The 8665-nt window shown below is 39.4% G+C and overlaps 1 pseudogene; it reads right to left on the bottom strand.

The window, feature by feature from the left end:
* Positions 1 to 87: 87 nt before the first annotated feature.
* Positions 88 to 5670, bottom strand: LOC101583810 (annotated as a pseudogene).
* Between the last annotated feature and the right edge of the window lie 2995 nt (positions 5671 to 8665).

Raw genomic sequence — 8665 nt, 5'->3', positions numbered from 1 at the left:
TGGTGAAAGATGTGAACACAAATCCACTGGAATGTCTTTTTCTTCCAAGAAGCTTTGCAAAACTAACTTCAAGGTAGGTTTTCCATTCTAGATCTTGCTTATGGTATCATAGAGTGGATTGTTCTTCTCTGTGTAGGAAGCATAGGGCTGCATTTCATCCTCCTCAACAACAGGATTAGCTGCTGATTTTTTAAGCTTATATTGCCTGAAAACCTTTATTTTCAAAAACAAGACTGAGCCCACGATGATCAAAAGAATACAAATAGAAGGAATGATGAATTTAATATATAAGTCTTTTGATTCTGAGATACCAGAAGGCAGAAAAACTTCAGAGAGACTCCTGTTCCCAGTCGAATGGGAGACCAGGCAGGTCACATCAGACACATTGCTGTCTGGATAGTGGCAGGCACTTCTGACCGTCACTGTGCCATTGCTGTGCCCTTCCTTCATGGTCACACAGTGCCCAGCTGGAATCCAGGAGATCTGTGCAGCTGGCCTGCCTGCCACTGCCTCACACACCGCTGTCTGATTCTTGCTGAGGAAGATGTTGGCTTCAGGGTGCACTAGCACTTGGAGTTCATAGTGATGCTGGAAATACCCACTATATGTTGCTGCTTCACAGGTGTAATTTCCATCATGTGCGACAGCAACTGCATTAATCTGGAGGTGAGGACTCAGGTCAGGTCTGGAGACCCACGTGATTCCGTCATCAGTACAGTTGTTGCTGGTCTCATTTGTTTGTTTTTTATAAGCTCTCATGCAGATAGGCTGGCCTCTGAGGGTGATTTTCCATGTTATTAACTCCAAGGTTGTCAATGGGACAGAAGAGCAGCAGAGCACAGCCGTTGAGCCCATCTCTACTGACAGCGTAGTGTTAACTTCTTCAGGAGGGGATGAGTTGTTCTGCATGATCTGTCTTTCATCCATACATGAATTACCTGAATAGTCAGTGGAGGTTTTCAGTCCATACTTAGCTGGCTCCAAGGCAGAGAGGCACATGTCAGAGGGCAGCCATTCATGGTGGCGGCAAAGAGCAAAAGAAGGACATTGTTTAACTTTCAAAATTCATTTTTGAACATAGAACTGCTCAGTAGACATCAGAGAAACTCTTTTATTATTTTAATTTACAGATTCATATGGCTCAGTATGATAATTCGAAACATGTGTACAACGTGTAATGATGAAACCAGGATAGTTAACATTTTCGTCTCAATCATTCAAAAATTTTTGAACAATACATAATAATTATAGATGTTTTAGGGATATAATGTGATATTTTGACACAGGCATACAATATACATGGATCAAGGTAGGATAATTAATTTTCCCCTTCTCTATAGTTATTTTGCATTTGGAAACATTGAGTTCTTTTCTTCTACTGACTGATAAAATAGATTATTGTGAATTACAGTCACTCCACTGTTCTATTCATTCATTTATTTATTTATATTTTGTATTTTAGTACAGGGTCTATAGGGTCTCACTATATAGATCAGACTCATAGTGATCCGGCTGTGTTCAGCCTCCCAATATCTGGGATTACACATGCGTGCCACCACGCCCAGTCTCTTTTTAATCACTGTCTCAGCATGCCCTGGGAGTGGGGCAGCATGGCTCAGCATGGCTTTCGTCTGCTTAAGCAAGTGCTTTAATCTGCTGAGCTACTTGGCAGGCCCATTCCACTGTTTTTTAAAAACCTAAAACCTTGATTTCTGTGTAACTGTATTTGACTACCTATTATTTTGCTATCTCACTCCTGGGTATACATATCCAAAAAATGATAGCAGCATATCAAAGAGACACCCACATATCAATGTTTGTTGCTGCATCATTCACAATAACTAAGGTACAGAGTCAACATAGATACCCATGCATGAATGAATAAAGAAAATGTGATATGGACATAATGGAATGTTATTCAACCATAAAAAGAACGGTACCCTTTCATTTACTGCAAGCTGGATGGAACTAGAGGACATTAGGTGAAATAACTCAGAAACAGAAAGACAAATACCTTGTGTTTTCTCTCTATATTGATGTTAAAAAGTCAATTGGAATGTATGACAGTGATTACTAGATGATGGAAAGGGTGGTGGGGAGGGAGAGTGGAGAGTGGATACATAAGCTCTTCTGAATGTTGCTCTGAGAGGCAATATTAACAATAGAAGCACTGACTGTAACAGGTGGATGCAAAAAGTATGATAAAATCTTTTAGCACTCTTAGATTCCTTTGATATTTGAAGCCATGAACATTTCATAGAATCTTCCAGTCTATTTGATTGACCAAAGATATAAAACACTGCTCATAACATAAAGGTGGACCATAAAACACAACAAGATTGTGTGTCTTCAAATCATTTATTTAAACTCCTTTGGAAGAAAATTTCTGACTGAAAAAAAGTCTCTGTCTCTATTAGTTTTAAATAATTCAACTTTCTTTTTCTTTTTGAAAATAAAAAATGAAGACTAAAAAGGTGGCCTACATGAATGTAATTACTGTCAATAGGAGTTTTCTTTTTATTAAGAATCCTCTTACTTGGGAACATTGCCAAACTCAGTGATAGTGCCAAACTCTAGACCAGGATTTGCCTAGCTCAGTAATTGGATATTGTCAAACAGGATTCTGTCTAAAGCTGGGTTAAGGAAGATTCAGATGAAAAAGATGTCAGGGAATATTCCTAGGGTAAATTGAGAGAGGTTAGAAGTGGGATTGAGAAAGGAAGAAGTTGAGTGAGAATGTGATACCACACAAAGTCCCATTGATGCAACTTTAGCTCAATGCATAAGAGAAATTTGGGGAACAATAGAAGTTACACCTACTGAGTTGGGAAACTCAGAGTAACTCAGGGAATCAAATATCATGTTTAAGTTTCAAACAGCCATTTCCATTTTAAATTTCAGAATCTTACTCTTTCTCAACCAAGTCCTAACTTTCATATAAAAATAAGAGCAACACAATAAAACTCATGAGACAGAAGACAACTGTTGTAACAGAAATTCATATGATTACATTTATATTTAACTTTCAGCAATATGAGCAGTGATGCTACAAGAAATGAAAGGCTCATTGAGGGCTGTCATGGAAGGTCTGTTGTTCTCAGAACATAGTCAAGAAATTTAAGGGATCTGAGCTAACATTTTTCTTTCTTTAAGACTTAGAACCTGCTCAGGAGTAGTCATCCCACCTTAAAGATGTGCTAGTTACCATTACTATATTACTCAGCAAAAGCCAAATGCAGCATCCACTTGGGTTTCCAAAGCACCTCCTTTAGTTAACACTAGAGATGATAACTTGAATCACTGAGTCCCTGCATGCCAGATTATAGTATCCTTTCCTACTCAGGCAAGCTACTTAGCATGTGCTTAAGTTCAGAGTGTGACCAAATACTTAAATCCTGTCCTTAAAACATGTGTCTCTTGGGACTGCATCAGTCACAGTCCCATCTGGGGAAATAAAGCACATAGTAATTAAAATAGGGAAAGTTTAATATAAAGAATGATATTTTATTTATTTATTTTTAATTTTTATTTTATTATTCATTTTAATGAGAAAAAAGATAAAGTAGCAATGAAACAGTTTCAAAATAGGTTAGCAGGACAGTTACAATAATTAATACATTGCATATTATTGTCTTCATAGTAGTTATTCAGAGGACAAGATGTAGACATGGTATCTTTTTTTTTTTTTTGTGGTACCGGGGATTGAACTTAGGACCCTTCGCTTGCCAGGCAAATGCTTATTCTACTGAGCTATCTCTCCGGGCCCTAGACATGATATCATGTCTAAACAATTTTAGTACAAACCTTTCATCTCAATGAATTAAGAGAAAGTAGCTGTGTATCTATCCTAACTACCTTGTGCATATATATATATATATTCGCAACAAAACAGTATTTTATTTATACTTTTGCAAAGTTAGTAACATGTGACACAAGGTATACTAGTGACTAATAGCTGACTTTAACCAGACAGGATATTTATCTCAGGACTGAGGTAGCTTGTTTGCTTTAGGCACTGAGGTCTAATCCCTCCTACATACATTTGATAAATGTCCTAGCTTCCATGGCTCCCAATATATCCACTTTTTTTGTTTTGTTTTGTCAGAGATGTGTGTTCCATTGCAGTTAGAGAAGCAGTATTTGGAAAGTCTTTAAAGAACCTTTCAGGCCAGCCAAATAGCTCAGTAGACTAAAGCACCTCAAGCAGTTGCAGGAGCAGGCAGTTTGATCCCCGGGCCAACCATGTCAGTCCCGCCTCAGGGGTGCATTGAGACAGCGATGGAGACTGGATGTTGTGGCACATGCCTATAATCCCAGCACTTGCGAGGCTGTAAACAAGAGAATCACTACGAGTCTGATCTAGTAGTGAGACCCTGAACACCCTGTAGACCCTTCCCTAAAATACAGAAAAAAAAATAAAGGACCTTTTCATACTTGATGCTAGTTCAAAAACTGTAGGTACTTGAAGTCAGCAAAATAACCCAATGTAGATGAATAGGCGAGAAAAGTAGTGAGTTATCAGCACATCTGGCAATTGTCAGAAGTTGTTGACTTGGAATGATAGTTTATAATAGTACCCCCTTATCTGAGATTTCATTTTCATAGTTTGTTATTCTTGTCAACTGTGGACTAAAATATTAAATGGAAAATTCCAGGAATAATTTACAAGTTTTAAATGATATGCCATTCTGAGGAGTGCAATGAATTTCCTACTGTTTTGCTCCATCCTTCCTAGGTTGTGAATTATTCCTCTGTCTAGTGTATCCACACTATATGTATCACTGTTCTCACTTAGAAGCCCTCTTGATTATCAGATCTATTTAAGCACTGTAGTGTTTGTTCTCATGTAACCCTTATATTACTTAAGATAGCTCCAAAGTGGAAGAGTCATGATGCCAAAAGAAGCTCTGAAATTATTCCTTTAAAAGATAAAATTCTCCATTTAATGAGAAAAAGAAAAAGTACTATAGTAAGTTGTCTTGTTGTTCATCTTTTATGGTGCCCAATTTATGAATTAAATTTAATGTTGGTATGTATACATAGGAAAAAACATACTATGCAAAGACAAGGACTCAGTATTATTTATAGTTTTGGTCCCTAACTGTTTAGTCCATGTTTGAAAAGAATAACAAGCTATGAAAATGAAATTTCAGATAAGGGGTACTATTATTCTTGAAATGCTTCCTACAGACAATGGGGACCACTGTCTAATAAAAGATTGCCTGCTAAGGGGTAAAGAGAACTTCAAATATAAGAGTAGCATATTTAAGGAATAGCTACTACCCATGGGCTGAGACAGAGTACCCAAGAGAGAAAAAGAACATGACAACCCTTTATCCCACTCCTAGGCTGAGGAGCCAGACCTCCTTTGAGAAAGTGTGAGTCTGACCCACTGACAGAGTGATGAGAAATATTCTCACGTGTCATGTTGGCTTGAGTTATTAGCCAGCTGTCCTCTGAGGTACTGAGGGATGTCTTCTGTGGAGTGGTTGCTATGCTGGCTGTATCCGCTGGGAAAACATCCTCTGGTTGATGTAGGGATACCATTCCCACAGAGATATCACAGTATGGAACTTGCTCAAAAGCTGCCTGTGGGAAAGGTGTACTGGGAAGTGGCCCTTTGCTTAGGGGAGGTGCTCCTAGATCTTGCAGCCACTGACTGTCCCACATTTTCCTGATCATTGCATAATACAGGTGCAAGCTCAGAAGAGCCTGCTGGCTATCCAACCCCTTTCCTGTCATGGTTTGAAGTTTTTTGCAAGGGGAACAATACAATACAGAACACATTTTATAAGATTTTATAATCATCCAAAGAATCATATACAAAAAGTGCAGAAATATCTTCACACAATGGACCAAAGAATCCAGCTGAGGGCCTGGATTCTAATATACTGCATTGGTCTAGCTGAAAACCTAGAGTTCATAACAATGCTTCCCACAAGTCCAACTAGAGCCTAGATCCCACAATAATTTCTCACGCAGGTCTGTTTGATGGATCTGCTCTGGAAAGGCCCAAAAGTCAGTGGTGGAAGCTAGAAAGTCTATGCCAGACAGATGAAGGATCTGTGCCAGTAGGCTGAGGGATCTGAACTGGAGCCAGGAAAAAATGCTCAAGGTAGGAACTAGAGCTCTCCTAAAATTACCACAACCATCTTCAGCAATAGTGAGATCCTGATTTCCTCCAGTCATGAGGAGAGCTGAGTTCCCATCAGGAAAGCCAATGTGACAAGCTTCTCTATGAGGCTGAGCAGTTAGTTCACCATCTTCCCCTCCAGAGCCAGGAAGTGATGCTCAAGATGAGGATCAGAACCTCCTCCAAATGAACTGTAGCCATTCTGAGCAACAATGAAGGTCCTGAGCCCCTCCTCCAACAAGAATACCAAGTTCATCACTAAAGCTAGCATGACAAGGTCATCCAGCAGAATAACCCAAGAGAACCAGCAGCTTCCAACACTGCCAATGGCTTTTCCAAACAGCATCCCTAATAGCCTCTTAACAGCTTCTTCAGTTCTGCCTCTTATGCTGCTGGCAACAATCCTCAGGTGGGCTTTCCACACCCAGCACCACACTAGTTCAGTGCAGCTGGGTGTAACAAGTTGACCACTAGTTAACAATATACTGCACACTCCTTCCATAGTTTTCAACTGTGACAAGTAGAACTGGCTTGTAGCTAGCCTTTATCCAAACCAGCTGTTAGAAAGAGAAATTAAAAATCAGAAAAGTGGTTTTCATTAGGTGATCAGCTTGTCTCTGTTGCATGGATTTTAAATAAGCTTTTCATTTTACAGCTACATATGAAAGCAATATTACAATAAGATTTGCACAAATGAGAATACAAGTCTACAAGAATACAAGGTATTACCAGCAGATAACATCTTAATCTTAAGCAAATTTAACACTTTCTTAGGATTTCATTTTTCATCTCTTTCAAACAGTACTGCCTTGCCCTTATTTCTTTCTAATTCTTTCTTTAAGGCATTTTTTGAGACTTAGTTTTTGCCAGCCACTGCATGAGAACCAGTTAGAACTTAGCCTACTAAGGCATTATCCTTCTCCTGGATGAGCTATCTCATGGTCTTAAAAATAAAATATAAAGTCCCACTGCAGAGAGTTCTCATAAAAGTCAAATTAGATAATGGATTGTAGGTACTTTGAAAAAGATAAAAAAAAATCACTCTTTAAATGTAAGAGGTTGTACTAATATTAATATCACAGTTGTCACAATCCCAGAATGGCAATTGACTTACATCTTTCATTCAATGGCATTGGAGCTAAAAGGAAGACTGTGCATCAGGTAAGATCTGAACTGTGCATCAGGTATTCCTACAGACTGTTGCCCATAAATTGACAGTCATTAAAATTAACCTGTGAAGTTAATCGCTGTGTCTGACATGGATGGCTTTCAGTTTGCACAGTTATGTTCTTGACCAGATGAGGTCTTCCTTTTATTAGTTTATGAATCATAGGGCAAGTGTGGATGTTGTACTATGAATGCTAACTCAGGATCAAGAAGCTGGAATTGCTCCTGGCCTTGAAAAGACAGACCTTCTTGTGATATCCATATCTTTCTTGTTGTTTATTGTGAACAAAGCACTCTTTATCTCTGCTCAGGGTACAACCAACTTTTCAAATCCTGGGTCCTTGGCTCTGCTACGTAGGACCTATTCCCTTTGGCCTCTTGGGGTTTGGCTTCTAGAATTTTGACAGAGTTTGAATCTCCATCAAAAGTGCCCCCTCCCCTGACTCATTCCTACTTTCATGATCAAGACCTCGCCAGCCCTCTGGGAAGTGCTTTGCATCAGCCTTCCACAGGCTACCCAGGGCTTTGGGTGCTCTGTATATGCTTGTGTCCTTCCAATTGCTTCAGCCAAGGAGAAGGGTGACAGATTGCTGGCTGAATCTGTCAGAGTGGCTGTTCACTAATGATTGCTATAAATTCTGACAATAATAATAGTGATCATAAATAATATAAAACAATAGTGCTGTAGCAGCTGGTATTCCTGCTGTTCAGACTCCTACTTGGAGAATTAAAAAATTTGGAAGAGGATTGCAAAAATTTCAGATCAGATGAAGCCACTTGACTGTGAGCATTTGACAAGCACTTGGGTGCTTCTTGAAGGGCAGATGGGGAGGGGGGACAGATATTCTGGGGAGTCAGCCACCCTATGTCAGAGCTCATAAAGTTAGAAATAAACCTGTGTCATGTTAGGCCATTGAAATTCTGGGATTTGTTTTCTACACTGTGTTGGAAATAAGCCCCAGACTACGATGTCAGTGCCAGGAAGGAAGACACTCAGCAATGAAGCAAGGGGTCTCCACAAAGCAAAGATTAAGCTTCTGTAGAAGGCAGCATGCATGAGGCAGCAGGCATGCAGGACAAAGTTTTTCCCCTTTTATCCTTAACAAGGAGAAGGAATGGAACTTTAAATTTCCTGGCTGAATTTAGGGGTTTATGATCTACCTCCAGTGTGCAAGGCAGGGGTTGGTGTGTTGCTGGTAGTTTAGAGAGGGGACATGCTGCTTGGAATGGAAGGTCCTTAGTTCTTATCTTAAGAACTGTCTGTGTTCTGGGAAAAGGTATATAGTCAGCTTTTCTTTGAGCTCAGGATATGAACTGAGGGTGGTGGGAAGTGAGGCCAGGTCATTTAAATCCAAAATGGAGTTG

This window comes from Octodon degus, unplaced genomic scaffold (assembly GCF_000260255.1).
Source record: "Octodon degus isolate 3935 unplaced genomic scaffold, OctDeg1.0 scaffold00088, whole genome shotgun sequence".
In the NCBI taxonomy this organism is placed as follows: domain Eukaryota; kingdom Metazoa; phylum Chordata; class Mammalia; order Rodentia; family Octodontidae; genus Octodon; species Octodon degus.
Note: the sequence above shows the minus strand (reverse complement) of the source record. Positions and strands in the feature narration are given on the sequence as shown.